General features: G+C 37.4%; 1 protein-coding gene across 6 annotated transcripts in view; it reads right to left on the bottom strand.

The window, feature by feature from the left end:
- The window catches only part of LOC117985352 (potassium channel subfamily K member 2-like), a 354631-nt gene that overhangs the window by 53832 nt on the left and 275940 nt on the right, over nucleotides 1–24859 (bottom strand). For 4 of the 6 annotated variants that reach the window (XM_069501095.1, XM_069501094.1, XM_069501096.1 and 1 more), the window contains one exon: nucleotides 17647–17677. The gene's annotated coding sequence lies outside the window, so the exon portion shown is untranslated. Of the gene's footprint in view, nucleotides 1–2440; nucleotides 2468–11669; nucleotides 12076–17646; nucleotides 17678–24859 lie in introns of those variants that run through there. The other 2 variants (XM_069501097.1, XM_069501098.1) reach the window with 2 other exon arrangements.

Here is a 24859-nt window from a genome sequence, read left to right as displayed (position 1 = left end):
ATACTTAGGAGTCAAGCTGGATTGGGGGCTAACCTTCGGCCCACACATAAAGTCTGTCTGCGAGAAGGCTTCTAGGACCGCAGGGGCCTTGTGCAAAATACTCCTTAACACAAAGGGCCCACGAGATAACAAAAGACGAACGCTGGCAATGGCTACCCAATCGATAATCCTGTATGCTGCGCCGGTGTGGGAACCAGCAATGAAGTTCGCAGTGCACAAAAGGCGAATCCTAAAAGCACAACGTGTGCTGGCGCTTCGAGTATGCTCGGCTTATAAAACTGTATCAACGGACGCAGCGCTGGTACTGGCGAACCTAATACCTATCCACTTACTGGCTCTCGAGAGAACGGAGACAAGAAACATCAAAAACTCCGAACAAATCAGAACCTCGAAAAAGGAAACCCTCGCAAGATGGCAAAGAGAGTGGGATAGCTCGACCAAAGGTAGATGGACACATTGTCTCATTCCAAACCTGGAAAAATGGACAAATAGACAACATGGCCGACTGTCTTACCGACTGACGCAGCTTCTAACAGGGGACGGGGTATTCATGGACTTCCTCGTACGCATTGGTAAAAGACAAGATGCTAGATGTTTTTACTGCAGCGAAGTTGATGATGCGATGCACACAATATTTGCATGTGCAAAGTGGGAAAGAGAGAGAAGAGAGATCGTCAGTAGAATGGGAGACATAACAGTAGAAAATCTAATAGAAAAAATGCTGGAAAATGAGAAAAACTGGACAGCTATAACAGACTTTGCTGAAATAATAATGAAGGAAAAGGAAGACGAAGAAAAAAGAAGAGGAAAATAGTAAAAGACAAGAATGTTGCTGTGTTGTAGGCTGAAAGGCGGGTACACGGTCAACAAGAAGACAGCAGGGGTTTTTAGCCGGTAAGAGTCCGGCTCTACCTACGGGTGTCCATGAGGATTTTCCCCTGCTGCATTAAAAAAAAAAAAAAAAAAACCCGCTGAGCTATGTTGGTTACTCTGGTTCTCCTTCGGATCTCCTCATTTCATATCCTTACATAAATCTTAGTATCTCGTTTTAACTCTTCCCTAAATGGTCTTAAGCCTGAGCAAAGTCAACGTCCGCTCTATATAATATGTATATCAACCATGCTTGCGTACTTGTAACGTAATCTCTCTCATTATAGCAATCTTCCTCAATTTTAATTTTGATATTTTATGTTTTTGGTGATGTGCGTCTAAATGGTTCAATACACATAACAAGCGTCCTGAGCGCCAGTCACACCGAAACAATACACACGCTCTCTTGCTGGTGTTATGTGCCACGAGCCCCGCAGAAAGCGTCTCACTCAGGCCTTAACCAGGAAAAGCAAGTTGTCTGAGCGACGGCAGACCTTCCAGTTTCCACTGTCTATATTTGATCGCCACTCAAAACACCTGTATGCCTACATTAGATGATTGAGGCGTACGCCGTACAACCCGCTCCGCCAAACGCTCAACTAGAGCGGGTACTCAGACCTTAGAGTGGAAATCGCTAGCCAGGGCTTTGCCCTGCGGGTTGCTTGAGTCGATTTGGCTTCTTCCCAAAACGCATTAGTGTCCAAGAAATATTTTATTTAAATTTGAAAATTTCGCAAATACATTCCAATGATATTAATATCGTCCCGTATCCTGTATTAGTGCCAAATTTTTGCCGTTATCATAATCAAATGGTAGCACTTTGGCTGGGAACCGCTTATTATTTTAAGCCAATTGAGACTGCATCTGAATTCTGTGACCAGTTAAGGATGACTAAGTGCTCGTAGCTCAGGTTTAGAATAAATATTCCAGCTCAACCCTTAACGACTATTATTATCAGATAGTAGCAAAAACAACTGTGCCGATTAATAAATGTGCCGAAATTAATAAAATCAATCAAATAGTTGGCATTCAAAATCCTTTCTTAGTGGGCAATTGCCTGCGTCATAATAGCTAACTGCATGCCAAGTTTCAGCCCGATCCGTCCAGTAGTTTGAGCTGTATATTGATAGATTAGTCAGTCAGTTAGTTACCTTGCCTTTTTATATCGATCATAGTGAGTAGTGACTGCATTTAAGTTATGTAATTTGACCCAAATTGTATCATTTAAAGTTTATTTCTCATAAGCCTAGTTATGTCTCTTGTTAAGGCTGAATTTCAGCGTCGGGTTTAAGAACTTAAGGTAATTATGCAAATTAACTCTAATAATAATGCGCATAATTTCGCATATAAGTGGACAGAGTATAAAGTTTATTTATGTAGCTAACGACGTGAGCTTAACGGGATTTCACCTTGCAGGCGAGTTTCAGTACGTAGCAGTTTTCATAGGTACTTGTTTTATTAATTAGGAAAGTATAATATTGTTTCGTATAAGTATTATAGGTGCTGGTATGACTTCCTTCACATCTTTTGATACAAAGATAATATTTTTTACATTTTTAGGGAGCCGTACCTCAAAAGGATAAACGGAACTCTTATAGGATCACTTTGTTATCTGTCTGTCTGTCTGTCTATCAAAAAATCTATACGGTACTTCCCGTTGACCTAGAATCACAAAATTTGGCAGGTAGATAGGTTTTTAGCACAAGTAAAGGAAAAATCCGGAAACCGTGAATTTGTGGTTACATGACAAAAAAATGAGTTCATGAACTAATAATTAGTATTCTCAATTTTCAAAGTAAGGTAATTATACCAAGTGGGGTATCATATGAAAGGTCTTTATTCGTACATTCCAAAACAGGTTTTCATTTATTTTTATGCATAATAGTTTTTGATTTATCTTGCAAAAATTACGTAAAAGTACGACAGTAAATACAGAACTCTCGGTGCGTGAGTCTGACTCGCCCTTGGCCGGTTTTAATTTTTTCGTGAACCAATTTAGATTCTATTTTTAAATTCGCAGTTATTAAAAACAAGTGAGTTGGACTAAACTGTTTAAAAAAATATCCTTATCTTTTAATTTTACTTCCACCTTACTTATCTCCCTCAATTCCCACACTTCCAACTCGCCTCTACTTAGCCTCTAACTTGCCTATACCTCACGACTACCACGCTTTCGCCTCACCTCTACCTCACCACTACCTCATGCCTTCCTTACCTCGCTGCGGCTTCCAAGTTAACTGAATCTGTATAAAGTGACATGGTCAGAGTGAACTAGAGTAAGGGAACTCTCTGTCAATTCCGAAAAACCTGCATCTATCATTATTATAATCGCAACTATTGTGATCGGCAGAATTCACGATATTCTTGTTGCAACAATGCATTGTAGCCAATAGGGAGCGAGCATCAACCAATAATTGCGATTGCAATCGTGACATTGTAGCTGTTATTCTACCGCAATCGAGTTACTGAATCGACGATAAGACAAATATTAGGCTATGGGTGACGTGAAGTCAAAGAAAAATAGGCGGTTAATAGGTTACCTAGCGTCAAATATAGGAACATTTGACGCCTGGCAATGACGCCAAACCTCAAAGTTCCCGCGAGCTGGGACATGGTAACACAAATAAATAGTTTAAGAAAATACTTTGTTCACGTGCGTACATTGTAACAACGTTGCCACTTTAATATAATAGTAACACGTAAAACATTTTCCCTATTGCGTCCAACGTACTATAGGACTATGAATATAACATGTAGAAAGATTGTTGCACAAAATGAGCTATTGTCTTGGGAAGCGACAATAGTTTTCCTGGTTTGTATTAAGCGTTTGCTATGCAGGATTGTTTGCATGTGAAATAAATTATATTCATTGTTGTTTCTACTGCATGTAGGGTTTCATAAACTGTTTTTTTTAAGGTTGGGTACCTACCTCAAAAGGAAAAACGGAACCCTTATAGGATCACATTGTTGTCTGTATGTCTGTCGGTCTGCCAAGAAACTTACAGGGTTTACCTACCTAGGAATCATGAAATTTGGCAGGTAGGTAGGTCTCATAGCAGTCATAAGAGGAAAAATCTGAAAACCGTGAATTATATTAGGGTTATATCGTCGAAAAAATACGACTGTAGTACGGGACCCTCGGGTCACGAGCCTGACTCACACTTGGCCGGTTTTTGTATTTTATTTTAATTTAAACTGTACCATAACCCAATTAAGAATTCCAGTATGAAGTTGTGTAGAAATCATGAAACTATAAAAGTATGTAAGTATAGTAACTGCCATAAGTTTTTCAGGAGATACACAATATACTTAGTACAAGAAGCACATAACTCCGAAAAGTTCGAGGTGCGTGCCCGGGATCGAACCACCGACCTCCCGAATAAGAAGCGGACGTCCTAACCTCTAGGCTATCACGGCTTCTATTTTAATCCAGTAAATCCTGTCAATTAAATAATTATTCTCTATATCTTAGTATTATTATAACGCATTGACTTATTTATAACACCTAATTTTGGTGTAATTTACTAAACCACCAAACCGAAACTAACCAGGTTAATCTGATTCAACCAATGACACGGTGATTAGTGTATTGATTTAGCTACGCAGTGACACGCATCATCTACATTTGGAGCACTATTACCTATGAAAGATTTTTTATTTATTTGAATCAAAAATTAACAAAAATGAAAGATAGAAAGTGGACAGGGAAGCACCAATTTCTATAAGAGGTCTCTACCAGTGACCCTTGGCAGTGGCAAATTACCTACATGCATTTTCCTAATTCTGATCACTTAGAATTTTTAGACCAAGTTGCATTATCTATTTGGTACAGAGGTAGGTTGCATCCCGAGGACGGTCATAGGCGGCTTTTTATCCCAGAAAATCAAAAAGTTCCCACGTGACTTTCAAAAAACCAAAACTCGTACGGACCAAGTGCGGGCATTATCTAGATTCTAGGCCTATGTACACATTTATAATTATAAAAATACAACGTTAAAGTCAACTATTTTGCTCGGTATAAAATGCAGATTTAAATAGTGGCAAAGAACTTGGCCCGACAATAGGGATCTCGTTCTTTAGTTCAATGTATCGTGCACGGAGTCTTCTCATACAAATTGAATGGAAAGGCTGAGGTTACTAAGCGTAATGGTCCCAGTTCACATTGTCCCAATCCATTCCGGGAATGCAGGTTAGTGTCAAAATGCGTTCCTTTGTTTGTTTGAAATCTAGAAAATGTTGAAAATCCTGCATATTTGAGAGTTCTCCAAAATGCTCTCAACAGTGCAGTTTGTGAAAGTCTCCAATCCAATCCAATCCGTCAGCCTCTTTGCGTCCACTGCTGGACATAGGCCTTCCCAAGAGCGCGCCACCAAACACGGTCCTCCGCCTTCCTCATCCATCCGCTCCCCACCACCTTCTTCAGGTCATCGGTCCAGCGGGCTGGGGGTCGTCCCACACTGCGCTTACCGGTACGCGGTCTCCACTCCAGGAGACGTCTGCCACGTCTGCACGTGTGAAAGTCTGCTCATCCACAATTGATCAGCGTGGTAGACTATGGCGTGCTAGGGCCAAATTCTTCTCATTCTGAGCGAAGACCAGTGCTCAGTAGAGCTCAGCTCAGTAAGCCGGCTTGCCGGCACGATGCTTGAATTCAAAGATGTTATATCTCATGCTAACCCTACATAGTACCACAGATTAAGGATGTGATTACACACCAGAGGTTCGACGAAGCCATCTAGACAGAGCAATCGTGCGGTAAGGGGTGACAAGCGACCCGGGATCTCCATAGTAATGCCGGGACATAATTACAACGAGATCAAAAGCGTCGGAACTGTGACAGTACTATTTACGCCTCTTATTTACGAACAACCTGAGATAATCCCAAGTAACATATTTTTAGATTTTAAAAAGGTTTTGAAAAGGTTCTAGAACCTTTATATGGAAACCTGAACGTCACAATACCTTTTTTTATTTTATTTGGAATATTTGTTATAATAAGTTGATTGCTGACTAATACTCCCCTTTACTCCAATTAAGCGTAAAGCTTGTGCTAGGAGTAGGTACGACAATAGTGCAACGGGTGGGATTTGAACCGGCGACCTTTCGATTTTCAGTCCGCTCCTTTAACCGTTGAGCTATCGAGGCTTAAACCTGAGTGCAAAAAGGACCCATGTTTTAGACAGATCACCGTCTAGACAGAGCAATCATGCGGTAAGGGGTAACAAGCGACCCGGGATCCCATAGTAATGCCGGGACATTTACCACGAGACCAAAGGCATCGGACTACTGTATCTCATTATACTGTGGCAGTACTGTTTACGCCTCTTGTTTACGACGACCTGAGAGAATACATTGTAAAGAACCTTGTGTGTATGAAGAGGATATCCTCATTCCCCGTATTCCTACTGAAGTTACAATTCTAAATTGCAGCTCTTACAAAATAAATCTGCTTTACTACCTGAGATGTAGGTTACATTCTAGGTTTACGCTCGCTAGCATAATAAAACACCTTTTATATTCTAATTTATGTGAGAAATAAACTAGAAAAATAAGTCTTGCTCCTTCTTAAAATTCAATTGTGCAAATGCAACAAGTAAAATATGCTCATGCAAGAAGAAAGATAACAAAAAGAAAGTTGAATTGTTTTTTATTTTCCTACTTCTGATTGCAGTACGCTTAGTATAAGATTTTACGTCTCACCAAACGTTGCTAGAATTCAAGAGTCGAAACACAATAACGTAAAAGTAAAATTGACCTAAAGAGCCTTGAATTGAAGTCAAAAATTCAATGCTACTGATTTTCATTTCGCAACGTTTACGCTTTGAGCGCTGGCCGTAGATGTGTATAAAAAATGAGCTTTAAAACAAGGCAGTTAACCTACTATAACGCGGAAGAGTTTCAACACTTGAAAACTATCAACGTTGGTGAAAAATAAAATCTCGTACTAAGCGTACAGAAGTTTGACCCATGTGTCAGTAGCCAAAACCAACCTATTATAAGTACATATATCCCTGTAACACCAATGAAACATCGTTGATAAAGTTTTTTAAAAATTCTGTCAGAAGTATAAACTCTTAGCTTTCGCGAAAAAAATAAGCTAGAGCACTTCTTGCATAGAACTCTACACAAAATTCTCTTCAAAATTGTTTTAGCTGAGTAGCCCAAACAGAATAACAAAGAAAAGGGTGAGGAGTAAGCCGGAAGCATTTTACTTTTTTTTAATTGAAAATGTTACAAAAAAACTTAAAGATAGCCTTATCTAATTACTATACAAATCATGCTCGCGTGGAATGGTGCCAAGTATACTGGCTGCATTTCCGCGCTGGACAGCCAGGCTGATCCGTTGCGCAAAAAATGAGCAAGCCCAGTAAAGTCAACAGATGAGGCTATCAATCGCAGCTTGTTATTATTGAGCTTATTAACTGAAATAAATAATTTAATAGGATTTATTTCAGTTTTTTAATTGTATAGTAATTATCATCATCATCATCATAAATTATCATCATCTGATGATTATAATTAATTTTATAATAATTTCAAATCATCGCCAGCCTATCACTGAGCACGGTCACCACTTAACGAGGCTGCTTTTTAGGCATGCAGATTGCAGATTTCTCGCGATATTTTTCCGTCATCGTTCGTGGTACATACTTCCCAGCAGGCAGCACGAAAGCACGGGAAGCCTAGGATCGAATCCTAAACCCCGTAAATAGAAGGCTAGAGAAAGACCATACTGCTTTCTAGTTAGTATAATAATTTTATTCCATTAAAATTAATTAATCAATCACTTGGCATGGTTTTAAAATTGAGGTGCTAACTTTGGGCTAGCACTTTGTCTTTAAAGCAGAATATAGTTGTGTTGTCATACTGAGTTAATGGAATTCACAAACTTTATAATACAAATTAAGTGTAACATTTGTTATTTGTCGACTCTGCAATGTTATGACTGACGTTATCTTTGAACAATATTTTTCCGGGTTCACCCACGCAAAACTTACTCTTATGAGAAGGTAAACATTGAAAGTCGACACTCAAAAGGCTCTGAAAGGCGGCGGAAACGTTGCCAAAATATTTTCTTAGGAAAAGATTATTATCTTTGAATAAGATTTTAAGAAAATTAGATTGCGGGTAAATAATACCGTAATAAGATTATTGTAATTTTCAAAACAATAATTTAGTGTGCCGAAATGTCATTTGTGTTTTATTATTGCTATAAAATTAACCGATAAAACGGAATGTATTGATATGTTTCATGCTAGTAGGTACAGTACGCGGCAGGAAATAGTGGACATGGACATTTAGAATGAGATTTCGGCTTTGTAGAGCGTTGTCTTTGTAACTCATACCCATGTGACATTTTGTCTAAAAACTGCTAAAAGGTACCTCTTCTAAGTTAGCCCGCTTCCACCTAAGACTGCATCATCACTTACCACCAGGTGAGATTGCAGTCAAGGGCTAACTTGTATGTGGATAAAAAAATCACATAACATTGGGTGAACCGTCTCCTTGTTTGCTCATTAAAAAAATTATGACCAAGTTTATTCTTAGGTACCTCTACTTATATTTTCTATTTTCCATTAACATACTAATATTAGGTACAAAAAGTTACTCTTAGATAATAAATATTCTACACTTTCAAGACCCCGACCCATTTACCGACTTAAATATAAACAGAGCGCTCTCTCATTCACAGCACTCAAACTTGACCTGTTTCCCGAACGACAGATCACTAGGTATTTCCATTTTTAGGGTTCCGTACCTCAAAAGGAAAAAAGAAACCCTTATCGTTATCTGTCTGTCTGTCTATCAAGAAACTTAAAGGGTACTTCCCGTTAATCTAGAATCATAAAATTTCGTATAGCACACGTAAGGGTTAAAATTCGAAAACCGTGAATTACGATTACGTGGTAACATCACAAAAAAATTAAAATGCGTTTATGTAGAAATAATTATTATTTTCAACTTTCAAAATAAGGTTAATACCTATACCAAATTAATGGGGTAACATATAGGGTACCTGTACTTTCTAAAACAGTTTTTTATTTATTTTTATGTAAAACAATTTTTGATTTATCGTGCAAAATGCCGTAGTAATTGTCATGTCTGTAGTACGGAGCCCTCGGTGCGCGAGTCTAATTCGCACTTGGCCGGTTTTTTTCATGCTGATTCCGTGAATCCATTTGCTTTGTCATGTTGTGGTTCTTTGCTGTCACTAGATTTTTTTGTTTTATCGCTTGGTTCTCGATTTTTTGGAAAACTGTCGTCAGTTCACGTTTCTACTTTTTGTCGTTTTGCAGCTGTTTCGTACATAATATGCATACGCATAACTTTTTATTGGGTGGATCAGTTTGGGTGACTTTTAAATTTATTATTTAGTGTCTTTTTAAAAATTAGGTTAAGCTTATAGAGGGCAAAGAAATTATAAGTCCCGCAAATTGCTAATACGCGTGGCCGCCATTTTAGTGACGTCACACTAGACCGAAGTTTCGAGCTGATGGTATATTACATAATATGCCTTAACACTATAAGTCGTTTTTTACTTAAATTAAGTAGGTACATACTTGAACTTTAACATAGACATACGTTTAGTTTAGAAGATCTCGTAAAATGTTATAAATTACTGTCTCAGCAAGATTTACACACAAACTACCACATTACGGTCTAAAACGGCGATAATTCCTATTTAACAGACTAACTTTATCACTGTAGAACTTAGTTCGGAAAGTGCGTGATAAATCTATGAGAAGTTAGTTTGATAAACAGATGTTAGGAGTGGGCCCGCGAGAACAATATCGTAAAGAATTATATTTATTGGTTTTATGATCTGAATCAGCAAACGTTTTGAGATCAGATTTTACGCCTATCGAAGATAATGTCGTTTCTGCCTTCCGATAAAAATCTATTTCTTCCTTTTTGTGTCAAGTATTTTTACAGTAATAGTAGGTAGGTATTATCGAGAAAAGAAAATAATAATACTTAATCGTTATCAATCGAAAAAACGAGGCGCGGTAGAATTGGCGTAAATTAGTGTGGAAGTTTTGATAAATACACGATTTTCAAGTTACTTTATAAAAAAGAAAGGTATAGGTAAACCAGTTAGTTCATCATCATCATGATCAAGCCATCGCCGGCTCACTACAGAGTACGGGTCTCCTCTCAGAGTGAGAAGGGTTTTGGCCATAGTCTACCACGCTGGCCAAGTGCGGATTGGCAGACTTCACACACCTTTGAGAACATTATGGAGAACTCTCAGGCATGCAGGTTTCCTCACGATGTTTTCCTTCACCGTTAAAGCAAGTGATATTTTAATTACTTAAAAACGCACATAACTCCGAAAAGTTAGAGGTGCGTGCCCGGGATCGAACCCCCGACCTCCGATTGGAAGGCGGACGTCCTAACCACTAGGCTACCACAGCTTCCAGTTAGTTACCAGTTAGTTCATCGAAAGTTAATTTTACTAGGTAGGTGTTCGATAACTTATCGTTTTCTTACTGTAATGTAACTTTTTTTTGGATTTATTTGTTTATCTCAATGAGTTTAAGAGGACTAGGCTAGCGCCTCGTCCTTTTAAAATCAATTAGGACGTCACTAAGTAGGGATCACTACTGTCTGCAATGCTTATCAGAAGGTTATTCGGTCTACATAATTGTGCTTACGAAACTCCGCTTGGAGCCCAGACTATTAGGGTAATAGTGAGCAATATGAACCTGTCAATAGCAATAACCCCGCGGAGCTTTTTGTTGGATGACAAATAGCCCCTTTTAGGATGCCTCGTAACATACTCAACGAATTTCTCGTACGGGATTACATTAGAGAAAGTTATTACATTTTTCCTTTCAGAAAAGTTAAAGAAATTAAATGATATAAGTGTAAGTTTTATGGGTACCTTCAAGTCAAGAGTGACATCTCCGAGGCAAGCGCGGCGCTCCGTCTTAGCACATTTGTAGATAATTCCCTAATCTTAAACTGCATCAACATCATCAGTTGCCAGCAAGTCTGATTGTAACTAAGTGCTAGTCTATAAATTTAAAAATATACGTAAGTATAACTGGTAATTTTACCAAATAGAATAGCTTAAAATAATAGCTTACCTAAAGGAATAAACAAAAAACTATAACACAAACACGTCATGAAATAAAAAAGACGTACAAGGTTGATAGATAGATCTTCTACCGGACGGACGTAAGTAAACTCGAGCCTACCTATGACCCTTATACCTAATAGGTATAGAAAATGGGACGACGTTTTTAGGGAAAGGAAAATGAACTAAAAGCCCTTTAAATGTAATCTTTTACGTGAAAATGTGTTGAGTGCGTCACTAAAAGCGCTATTTGTCATAGAGTAAGAAATTTTGTACCAAAATGGTCCATTCAGATAGACCGGGCGGCGCAGAGAACAGGACTTTTGATCGTATTTAAAATTGAGCTTTGGACATTTGAAAAACGGTTTATTTTTACTTTTCTTTTCTTTATTCACAAGAGGAATCCCAAAAATTGCGAGCAGCTAATCAGCTGCTATTTATTCCAAAATCAGCATGTTTATTTTTATTGTTTGAAGGTTTATCGCTGGTTAAGTGGACTGCGGTCATTTATCATGAAACCCCGAACATCGCATTATTTTGACAAAGCTAACCCCATATTTAACACGGATTAACACTTCCGCGTCAATCCTATTCATCTGTGAATGTTAATTTTATTCATGGTTACGTACGTAACATGTGGTACGCGTATCGAACCATAATAGGTTGTTACGAATAACAGCTAGTGGACGATCAGGATTTGTGAAATGCAGTCACTTACCGGATCCGGGAACGCGCTCCGATGATGGGGGCCCCCAAGATGCGCTGGTAAGGTTTCAGGGTTGATGCTCTGGTCCAAGTTTGATGATTTCGCGTCTATAATCCGATTTTGTCGGCGATAGCCGTTAGAGGCTCGGTTTTTGCGTCACGCGTTCTCGCGGGGCGTTCGCGGTATATGTCAACTTCGACTGACAGCTGTAGTGTTGCCGTTTTAGTAAGCGGCCACATAGGTAAACCCCGACCGATTGTAATAAAAATAAGTCTACGAATTTGGAAAAGACGCTGGTTTGTGCTATGATTATAAATACATCAAAAGTACGGAACATAGGTATATTTACGAAAATGTAAAAGAAATTTTAATACGAACGTTGGAAAAATACAAATCATTGACTATAAATCAAAATCAAAATTTATTTATTTCTTGTAGGACAACGACTGTCTCTTATGCTACATAATATGGTACTGTACCACTGCACTGGTTCGTAATGAAGATTGTTTTTCAAAAATAAAAATGGCGAGCAAACGAGCAGGCGGGTCGTCACCTAGTGTTAAGTCATTACCGCCGCCCATGAACATTTGCAGTACCAGAGGAACCACTAATCCGTTGCCGTTGAATTTCTTGGTCCGCCCCTTGAATAACATTCAACTGAGAGGAGCGGTGTTTTTGAAAACTTTTGTAAATTGCTTGTTACATTTTCAACAAGGTTGTTATTGACTATTATCATGAAGTTCTGCTAAGTATCAACCATTTATATCCAACTGAACAAAAAAAAATCGGCCAAGTGCGAGTCAGGCTCGCGCAATGAGGGTTCCGTACTACAGTCGTATATTTTCGACAATTTGCACGATAATTCAAAAACTATGATGCATAAAAATAAACAAAAATCTGTTTTAGAATGCACAGGTAAAGACCTTTCATATGATACCCCACTTGATATAGTCACTCACAATTTAATTTTTTTTGTGTGATCTAACCCTAAATTCACGGTTTTCAGATTTTTCCCCAAATGTCAGCTATAAGATCTACCTACCTGCCAAATTTCATGATTCTGGGTCAACGGGAAGTACCCTGTAGGTTTCTTGACAGACAGACGGACAGACAGACAGACAGACAGACAGACAGACAGACAGACAGACAGACAGACAGACAGACAGACAGACAGACAGACAGACAGACAGACAGACAGACAGACAGACAGACAGACAGACAGACAGACAGACAGACAGACAGACAGACAGACAGACAGACAGACAGACAGACAGACAGACAGACAGACAGACAGACAGACAGACAGACAGACAGACAGACAGACAGACAGACAGACAGACAGACAGACAGACAGACAGACAGACAGACAGACAGACAGACAGACAGACAGACAGACAGACAGACAGACAGACAGACAGACAGACAGACAGACAGACAGACAGACAGACAGACAGACAGACAGACAGACAGACAGACAGACAGACAGACAGAACAGACAGACAGACAGACAGACAGACAGACAGACAGACAGACAGACAGACAGACAGACAGACAGACAGACAGACAGACAGACAGACAGACAGACAGACAGACAGACAGACAGACAGACAGACAGACAGACAGACAGACAGACAGACAGACAGACAGACAGACAGACAGACAGACAGACAGACAGACAGACAGACAGACAGACAGACAGACAGACAGACAGACAGACAGACAGACAGACAGACAGACAGACAGACAGACAGACAGACAGACAGACAGACAGACAGACAGACAGACAGACAGACAGACAGACAGACAGACAGACAGACAGACAGACAGACAGACAGACAGACAGACAGACAGACAGACAGACAGACAGACAGACAGACAGACAGACAGACAGACAGACAGACAGACAGACAGACAGACAGACAGACAGACAGACAGACAGACAGACAGACAGACAGACAGACAGACAGGACAGACAGACACGACAGACAGACAGACAGACAGACAGACAGACAGACAGACAGACAGACAGACAGACAGACAGACAGACAGACAGACAGACAGACAGACAGACAGACAGACAGACAGACAGACAGACAGACAGACAGACAGACAGACAGACAGACAGACAGACAGACAGACAGACAGACAGACAGACAGACAGACAGACAGACAGACAGACAGACAGACAGACAGACAGACAGACAGACAGACAGACAGACAGACAGACAGACAGACAGACAGACAGACAGACAGACAGACAGACAGACAGACAGACAGACAGACAGACAGACAGACAGACAGACAGACAGACAGACAGACAGACAGACAGACAGACAGACAGACAGACAGACAGACAGACAGACAGACAGACAGACAGACAGACAGACAGACAGACAGACAGACAGACAGACAGACAGACAGACAGACAGACAGACAGACAGACAGACAGACAGACAGACAGACAGACAGACAGACAACAAAGTGATCCTATAAGGGTTCCGTTTTTCCTTTTGAGGTACGGAACCCTAAAAACTGCAGAGTCACAGCACCGAGGGCAGATTAAACAAGAATAATTATTCCCTACGTCAATAATACTCGTCTGGTTGTATGACACACATAATTCAAGTTAACGGTAATTTTATTCATGATCCCGGCATGCACGTGGAAACAACCCGTTTACATATTTACTGGACAAATATGGAAGAAGTTTCGCTGACATGGGATTCTGTGTAAATAGGTATTTGAATCACAATATGAGTAATATGTAATGAGTAAAAATTCTGTGAAATATACCTATGTACTATGTGGATCTACTAGCTGACGCCCTTCGATACTTCGTCCACGTGGATTTAGGCGGAAAACTCTTTGATTTTCTGCAATAAAAAGTAGCCAAGTCCCTCTTCAAGTCTTTAAACATATCCTTGCTCCGACGCTCGGTTGCAGCGTGATTGAAAGATAAACCAACAAACATACTTTTGTCGTTATAATAATGGCTATCATCATCATGTCAACCCATCGCTGGTTCACTATTGAGCACGGATTTACTCTTTAAATGTAGGCTATAACATTTATAGTATACCGACCTAGTTGATACTAATAGGAAGGTTTAGGTATTTATTTGTTTCAAAACAAGTGTATAACATATTGAATTAGTCTTTTTATGCTCGTCTGAGCACTGCATTTTCTTCAGTAACATTTAAATAACACTCCATCTTAGGTGCATCATCACTTGCCAGCAGGTCTGATTGCAGCCAATAAAAAAATACAAAACTTATCAAATCGAAAGTAAGTATTCTGTAAAAAAAATATTTAAATAAAAGTCTTTTAATAAACAGATTTGCGGCAATGAACGCTCATGTTCACGTTAGCTAACTAGAAAAACTATCTAATCCTCTGACTTATTCAATCAGAAAAGGTAGTCAAGTTAAAAGGAAAATCATTGGGCCTTTACCGACGAGATTAAATAACTCAGTAAAACTTCCACTAATAAGTAAATAGTTAATGCCGCACTAATTAGTTTGAAACTTCCCTTAATGTGTTTATTCGGAAGAGAGTTTGGCTATTTTGTCGAACTAACATTACTTAAGGCCAATTTTCTTGATTGCCCGTAACGTTTTATAGACAATCTGTATAACTTTTTAAGTTAAGTTAGCTGAGCGTAAAGTCATTTAAGAGAGAGACTAGCGTATGCTCGCGGCTTCGTTAGCGTGGACTACACAAACTTCAAGCCCCCATTTCATCAAAAATCCTTTCTTAGCGGACGCCTACACGTCATAATAGCTCTCTGCATGCCAAATTTCAGCCCGATCCGTCCAGTAGTTTGACCTGTGCGTTGATAGATCAGTCAGTCAGTCAGTCACCTTTTCTTTTTAACCGACTTCAAAAAAAGGAGGAGGTTCTCAATTCGTCGGAATCTTTTTTATTTTATTTTTTTATTTTTTATGTATGTTCCCCGATTACTCGAAGACGCCTAGACCGATTTTGAAAATTCTTTTTTTGTTTGAAAGGGTATACTTCAAAGTTGGTCCCATTTAAATTTGGTGAAGATCTGATGAACATCTTCGAAGATAGATACTGGAACTCCTCAACGGATAAGAGTAAATTGCTCGCGATCAGTGTAATAGCTTAGTAAACAGTAGATTTTTAACCAGTCATAGCATAATTCCATGGGGCCACTAAAAATTGTGAAATAAAAAAATTTTACAAAAAAAAAACGACTTCGATACACAAACACTAAAAATTGAAAAATAATTTAATTTATTACCGAATATATTATGTATACAAGAGTTAATATAGTTCCATAATAATATTTTTTGGGGTCGGTGCCAATGAGGTGCCATTGTGGAGTCTCATAAAAATATGAAGTCTAGACGATTTGCGCAGCTAAAGCTAATTGGCACCGGCACCAAAAAATATTATTATGGAACTATATTAACTATTGTATACATAATATATTCGGTAATAAATTAAATTATTTTTCAATTTTTAGTGTTTGTGTATCGAAGTCGGTTTTTTTTTTGTAATTTTTTTTTATATATTCAGATTAAAAGAGAGATAAGCCTGAAAATGAACATGAGTAAGGCGAAAAGCTTGCCTAATGCTGACGAACTCCCTGGTGGAGTGGTGAACGATGTCGTCTAATTCCACGCGGACAAAGTCGCATCCTCTAGTATAAAATAAATAAACTTCTTTGAATATTATTGCTATACGAACCATATTTCCGGTTTTAATTATATAAATAAAGCTTTACAAATGAGATAGGTTTACCGGTCCTCTCATTACAATCTTAACTGCTTCAATTCATTACATTTCGACTGCTATTTATCCTTTAAACGACCGTAGTAAGTAATTGTAACCCCACCTTATTTATGTGAGGGAAATGGGGATCATCTTTATGCAAAATACCTTCGAAATACCCAATATCAGTCTTTTAGAGGGTAAATTAATGTTTAATAGGCATCCAAATAATTTATGTACCCATTTAAACATCAGTATTAAGCCTGTAACACACAAAATTGGAGACAGAAATATCGTGTCCAAAGTTAAGCCTGTAAGCTGTTGTAACAAACAAAATTCGTGACGGAAATGACGCAGCTCCTATAAAACTGTTGTAATAATATTATATCGTAGTTTCCAGAACCGATTTCATCAAATCTATATATATAAAAGCTGACTGACTAACTGCAATCGCATCGCGTGCAACGTCAATATCACGCGCTGTAATGTGATGTGCACAGATAAGAGAAATGAGTGATGCGCTTACACAGTTCCTTTTGTTACAGTTCTTTAACGCGTACACGCGCGTTTAGTGTAAGTAGATGATCTGCCGTACATATCTTATTTTGTTCAAGGACATACCTATAAGTGCAATACCTATACCTTTTATTTCAAAAATGCTCTTTTTAAGGTTCCGTACTTCAAAAGGAAAAACGGAACCCTTATAGGACCACTTTGTTGTCTGTCTGGCTGTCTGTCTGTCTGTCTGTCGGTCTGTCAAGAAACCTACAGGGTACTTCCCGTTGACCTAGAATCATGACATTTGGTAGGTAGGTCTCATAGCACACATTTGGGGGAAAATCTGAAAACCGTGAATTTGTGGTTACATCACACAAAAAAAATTAAATGATGATCATGAACTAATAATTAGTATTTTCAATTTTCAAAATAAGATAACTATATCAAGTGGGGTATCATATTATTATGAAAGGTCTTCACCTGTGCATTCTAAAACAGATTTTTATTTATTTTTATCCATCATAGTTTTTGATTGATCGTGCAAAATGTCAAAAAAATACGACTGTAGTACGGAACCCTCGTTGCGCGAGCCTGACTCGCACTTAACCGGTTTTTAACGAGAGTCTACCACCAGTTCAGGAAGAAGATACCTACAGAGATAATTTATTAAATTTATAAGATTCATATGAGATTGAAATAGGTGAAGTTTGTGTCGTTATGTGTATAGGGATGTGATAATATTATATCCGCATACCTTTTATATTCACTTCTTCATCAGGACTAATCTGAAACAATGAAAGGGTATGTATCGTTAATATTGAAAATATTTTCCTGATACATAGATAATATTATAACGTCCAACATCTAATCTAAGCTATCGTGAATATAAAAAATGAAAACCCTTACAATATATAAAAATACCACATGTTAGTTACTAACTTTTTACTAAACTACTTTTGAAACTAGAAGTTACATTGTTTATTACAACAGTTGATAGGTACTTTAAGATGAAGTTAAAATATAAGAAACTAGTGTAAATTTTAGTTATTAATGTTTAAAACTTTGTAATTAATTTAAATTTAAAGTTACAGCTGATAAAACATCAAAGAAACTTATAAAATAAAGTGCCAAAATTTTCTAAAGGTAACTCAATCACCGACCGTTAAAATGGAGTTAATAGCTAATAAATTTAGAAAACCCTTTCGCGACGAGTCACAGTTAATTATACTTGCTTTGCCCAAATCTTGATATGGCAGTAGACATAAGACAAGACAAAGACTTGGGAAAAAATGTTGCATACGTAGGTATGTAAACTATATGTAGGTATGCACACTGCACAGGTCCAACCTATCAAAAATGAATATTTTCTTTGATATTATATTACGGCATTTCAACTTTTTTCTGCACGTATTATGCTCGTTCTAGCATACGCGCTTACACACACTCCATATCGCGCTTCAAAATCAAAACCAAATAATGCAAATTGGCCTAAGAAGGTCAAGGTCAAGTCTGAGGAGAGCCCACAACAAACTGAGCCAGGTGTTTTATTTATTATCACAACTTCACATAATCACATAATCTTATTAGAACCATCGAAGCTGTTAGGCAACTAATTCCCAAGCTTTCTTATCATTTATATTATAATCCTTTACATTGTAATAGGTAAGATTTTTCAATAAGTTTACGTTTTAAGAAAACTTTAAACTTGTTGAGAGACATCTCCAACTTACGTTCTTATTAAAACATAATTGTCTGTAGTTTGTACAGATCTTTTAGTGATGTTTAATTTACCGCAGCTTAATCTACGCCACTTTTATTACCGGTCCCAGTTTCTTGTCAGTTTAAACACTTATTACGGCGATGACCCCAATTTACACAGAGTTCCTTTTTTACGTCCCTTTTATATTTTTATTTGCTCATAATTTTCTGTGACACGACCCTCTGTTACAAAAACGAAAAATATTGTTAGACGTTGTTTTGATTGCACAATTTAATTGTTACAGTAAGTGGCAAAATGACTACCCGTTTTTATATGCGTTTTTTTTGGTTCGTCCTTTAACCCCATCACAACGGAATCTTAGTTTTTTGCATTGACGTAGTAAGGACCTGGAGATTCACATAGGCTACTTTTTATCCTGGAAAATCAAAGAGTTCTCACGGGATTTTTAAAAACCTATAACCACGCAGACGAAATCGCGAGCATTAGCTAGTAGATGAATATATACTTGAATTGATGTATAGTTAAAGAAACAAGTTTGTTTACTATATTTGAATGTAACTGGATGACGTCATACAGTACCGTACAAGTCTATTTCATTACTTAGTACTTTTATAGTGACTCAAAGTATATCTAATTTTATTTAATATGTTTAATTTAATATAATTCTAGGTTTACATTCAGCGCATATCCGAATCAATATAAGCAGGAAAGCGAGCAAGGAAGTGTCAAGCTCGGGTTAACATAGTTTACATACTCGCGCTGCCCGCTTCCTTGCAGAGCAGCTGCGGACCTACAGCGGAAGCTGACTAAATGTAAACTCGGGATTTTAGCATTTTAATTAAATAGCTGAATAATTATTACACAGGGTATAACCAGAACGCTAGCAAAAACAAAAACAGGTGATAGTACTGATGATTACTGATATGATACCACAAAAAGAACGCGAAATTATATATATATATATATATATATAAATCCTACATTTTGCAAAAAATTACGATATATTTCAAATAAAACATCTGACAGACGCTAGAGGTCAACGAACGTTGCATAACTAGGCCACTTGGAGTCGTCGTAGGCGGGGCATTGACCCGAGTTTTGTACGCTATACATTGCGAGTTTAAAAAATACTAAATCACTAATACTTCAAAATAGGGCAAATGGTTATTGGTTTAGGTAGTATAACAATAACGCTAAGTTTTTGCTAGCGTTCTGGTTACATCCTGTATTTTCCTTTACCTTAAGCCTTTCTTTAAATGAGTGGCAAGTAATTAAACTTTCTATGCTCATTCCTCTCATTTGCATCTGTGCTTAAAGAAACGTAACCTATTTTTGCATCGTATCATTGTTGAGGATTATGACCGACCAGCTTCTGATTCGAATCAACGTTAATTTATTAGAATCATCAACCGACATACGCTTTCACATAGAAAACACTACCTTTACAACAGTACAATATATTATGCAAAACTAAAATCTGTCAAAATCAAAATCTATTTATTTGTTGAAATATGTAGGCAATAAGGTTGTCGCAAACTAACAGTAGGTATGTAGATTGTAGGTCTATAAACTTAGCGGTTTAAACCGCGAAACAAACTTTTCCCCTTCATAATAATATGATAGTAGAACACGTAGACTCTCTCCCTATAATATTGTCGTAGTTAAGAAGGATTATCTTAGTAGGTTTTCTTAGCACATAATATTATGAGCAAGGCCGAACCGCCTACGTCTTACCTACGAGTAAGTTCTTCCTAACTTGAATCCGTTCATGTATGGGATTAACCTTTAATGTCTATTGTAAAGGGTGAAGTTTTAAGACAAAATATGCCTATACATTCTATCTGTTATTATTATTATTACTTAGTAGATACTAGTTTATTTCCGCGACTTCGTCCGCGTAGACCACATAAATTTCAAACCCCTATTTTACCCCATTAGGAGTTTTCAAAAATACTTTCTTAGAGGATGTTTAAATCATAGTAGCTATCTGCATGCCAAATTCAGCCCTATCTGTCAAGTAGTTTGAGCTGTGCGTTGATAGATTTGTCAGTCAGTCTGTCAGTCTTCAGTCAGTATTAAGATTATGTATTTTTTTCTATGTAAGGCATTTTATATTTTGTTTTAGTTACTTCATATTTTTTTTAATTTAATTCTGGACACTGTTGGACAAAAATCTTTCCCAATGAGCATCTCCACACTTCATCCTCATATCGTCGGTCCACCGTACTGGAAGTGCGAAACAGGCATCAATGGAAACAACCCACACTGCGTCTCCTCTTTAGAACTTTAGCTCAAACTGCCATTGTTCTCATGACAACCCTGGCCTGCCCAGTGCCACCTCAACTAGCTAAGGAGAAATAGTTAAGGACCTCAAATAGTTAAGGAGCCTTAGATCACGAGAAAAACTGCACATATTATATGCAAAATGATTTATCTTGGAATAGGGTGATTAAGCTTGCAGGCTAGCAGGATTGCAAATGACTAACCATGCTGATAAGGCTGAGAGAATTTCATAATACAATGACTGGTGATTTGCATAATATTCTTGTTAACAGATTCCAAAGAAGACCATATTCTGCGAAATTAGAATAGCTCATTATCTTTTAGGATGTAACCATACGCGCATTTAGCAACCCTATCTGCCAATTCAAGTCGGGTTAAAGCGGCCCATTTTATTCCTGAAATCTCTCCGTCCCTTAAAAATGATAATACGGTATATTTAAATTAATTTTCTTATCACGAGATCGCTACACATTTCACCCCAGTCTCCCCTCACAGCGCTGTAAGATCAGAGTTAACGAGTGATCCCATTCTCGCCCGCTCTCCCCCGCCTCTAGTTGATTAAAACACGGCTATATTAAGATGGTTGTCGGCACGAATCTGAATTTGTAAGTGTTTTTTTGCGAGATGAAAAAATTAAATTATACAATGTTGAGTTTTATTTGCCGAGTTAGCTTACATAATACATATTTATAAGTTTGCCCCGCGTTTATTTTATAAGGGAATTAGTGTTCATAATTGTAATATCTTTTAGTAGATATTTACACAAAGTACCTAGCTATATTTGCGCTTTTTAGGGTTCCGTACCTCAAAAGGAAAAACAGAACCCTTATAGGATTACTTTGTTGTCTGTCTGTCTGTCTGTCGGTCTGTCAAGAAACCTACAGGGTACTTCCCGTTGACCTAGAATCATGAAATTTGGCAGGTAGGTAGGTCTTAGAGCTGACATTCGGGGAAAAATCTGAAAAATGTGAATTTGTGGTTATATCATACAAAAAAAAAAAAATTGTGGTCATGAACAAATAATTAGTATTTTCAATTTTCGAAGTAAGATAACTTTATCAAGTGGGGTATCATGTGAAAGGTAGTTGCCTATGCATTCTAAAACAGATTTTTATTTATTTTTGTGCATCACAGTTTTTGAATTATCGTGCAAAATGTCGAAAAAATACGACTGTAGTACGGAACCCTCGTTGCACGAGCCTGACTCGCACTTGGCCGGTTTTGTATAAATAATCTCTAAGTAAGTAGTGTAAAAAGTCGTAATCTACGGAGTATTGTTTACAATTCCGAAGCTTTTAGTGTAATTAGGTACCTAACCAGTTCATTATCATTTAGATTTGAGAATATTTCACGCGCAAGGATTTTTCTTTCTTTATTTCTATTCGCAGCCATCGATTTTTTCAAATTCAAAATTTAGTAAAAAACTAAGTTTGTCAAAAAACAGGTAAAGAATGCGTGGAGGGCCGAAGCTTAATCTGGTGCGTCCTATTTCAAGGTTTATTTCGTACATCAAAATATTAATTAGAAATCTGAACCGATCTTGACCTTCAGACGGACATAGGATACTTTTTATCCAGAAAAATCTGGACACTATGCACGAGAATTCAAAAACTATGATGCATAAAATAAATAAAATCTGTTTTAGAATGCACAGGTGAAGCCCTTTCATACAAATATGATATGATACCCCACTTGATATAGTTATCTTACTTCGAAAATTGAAAATACTAATTTTTAGTTGATGACCACAATTTTTTTGTGCGTGATTTAACCACAAATTCACGATTTTCAGATTTTTCCCCTTATGTCTGCTATAAGACCTACCTACCTGCCAAATTTCATGATTCTAGGTCAACGGAAAGCACCCTGTAGGTTTCTTGACAGGCAGAGAGACAGATAACAAAGTGATCCTGTAAGGGTTCCGTTTTTCCTTTTGAGGTACGGAACCCTAAAAATCATTTAAAAAGTTTAAAAAATCGCACACAAATTGGTAAATTCACAAGGTATCATCCATCTAAATGTAGCTTTCAACTATCTTTTCAATGAAGCTTCGCAATTCGGTCGCGGTAACACAATTTATTCCCAAAATTGCCGCTCCATTACTATGCGGCGCTTGGCGCATTTAATTTTCCTTCCTCGCTCGATGCCGAGACAAGCAACTTACCAACTGTGAAATTAATAAGTAACTGAAAACTTGGACGGACCTTAAATCAGCGAAAACAACCCATTTATGAGCTAAAATTGAACTGCAGTCTCTGCTATTCAACATAGATAACCATCTCTATGTACTTTATTTTAATTTAGTAGGTGTTTTATCCAAAGGTGCGTAAACACCGCCCCACTATCATTGTAAAAAATGTGTAGAACCGGTGAAAATATAAGTTAGGTTAGGTTAGGTTAGTGTGTGTGGAGTTATCCACTTCGCTCCTCTTCAATGAGAATGCACCTTTACTATTATATAAGTGCTCAGTATAAAAATACACGTTAGCATAATCTTTTAATAATAAACAAATGAATGATGGATGACTGTATTAATTCATCATTCATTCATTTAATGCTATCATTCATCAATTAATATTGATGAAACAATTTGCTGTGGAATATTTTTAACGGCTACCATGGGCTTTATACATTCTTTTTCACCCGAACCATTATTAGATCAGAAAAGTTGTCTTTTTTTGTGTTTTATAGGTTTCGGTAAATATAATTTTGAAATCTTTGTTTTTTATTATTTATGTACTTAGTAAAAAAAGTCAAATAGTGTGGACAGTGCAGTTTATAATATTTTTATTGATTTAATTTTTTATATTTAATTTAATTGGTTTTATTATATTTTATTATTATATATATTTTATCGTTTAATAGGCAATAGTATCTAACTAGTATTTTATTTTTAGTGAAATGTCTCAAAAGTTTTCTCGATCAGCTCATTTATCAGTGAGTTTGTAGTCAAGTGGTTTATACCTATTTATAAAGAAACAATCTCGAATCACTCAGAAAACAAATAGTTTTAACTGTGCGGTAAGCGACTTGTTCTCTAGGTATTTGTTTTTAATATTTTCTTTGTGCCTCTTCAACAAATAGTACGTACCTACATATAGTACGCGACAGGTCGAAATGGCAATCGGTGTATTGAGATTGAGACTCCTTTTGAGATTGTTTTGGTATCGCCAGGTGAACTAATTTTTTTAATGGTTGTTGTTCGAGTATGAGTTTGAGTAAGTATGGGTTTCCAAAGCACTTACATCTTCGATTGTATCCCTATATACTTGTACTAGATGATGCCCGCGACTTCGTTCGCGTGGATTTAGCTTTTAAAAATACCGTGGGAACTTTTTGATTATCCTGCCTTTATAATTTCTACCAATATAGTAAATTTTAGTGCTGCCTGTACGTAATTTGTTATATTGTCTTCTATATTACCAACCCGTATTTTTTTTTTCTGAAAGTAAAATACTACCTACCACAAGGGAACTCAAATAATAACAAGAACATATTTCTTTCAAAATTAATACCCGAGGGAACCATTAACAATGATATATAATATAAAAGATTATACCCACACCCAGAAGCAGTAATACTTTCCGCGCCATTGAAGATAACGCGAGCGCAAAAGTGTTAGAATATTGCCTTTGAAGCTAACAAGCAGGAAAATTCGTAGTGAGAGATACCGTAAAACCGAATAGTGGCGCATTTAAGCAACGTATGCGGCAGAAAATAATGTACACATCGACCTTTAGAATAAGATTTCGGCTGTGTAGAGCGTTGTCTCTGCCACTCATATCTATGTGACGTTTTGTCGGTCTCAATGACAGAGACAATGCTATACAAAAGCGCTAGATCTCTTTCTAAAGGTCGATGTACGTTATTTTCTGCCGCGTACTGTACCTATCTATATTCATCATGATCAACCCATCGCCGGCCCACTACAGAGAACGGGTCTCCTCTCAGAGTGAGAAGGGTT

Source organism: Maniola hyperantus, chromosome 9, assembly GCF_902806685.2.
Source record: "Maniola hyperantus chromosome 9, iAphHyp1.2, whole genome shotgun sequence".
NCBI classification, from domain to species: domain Eukaryota; kingdom Metazoa; phylum Arthropoda; class Insecta; order Lepidoptera; family Nymphalidae; genus Maniola; species Maniola hyperantus.
Note: the sequence above shows the minus strand (reverse complement) of the source record. Positions and strands in the feature narration are given on the sequence as shown.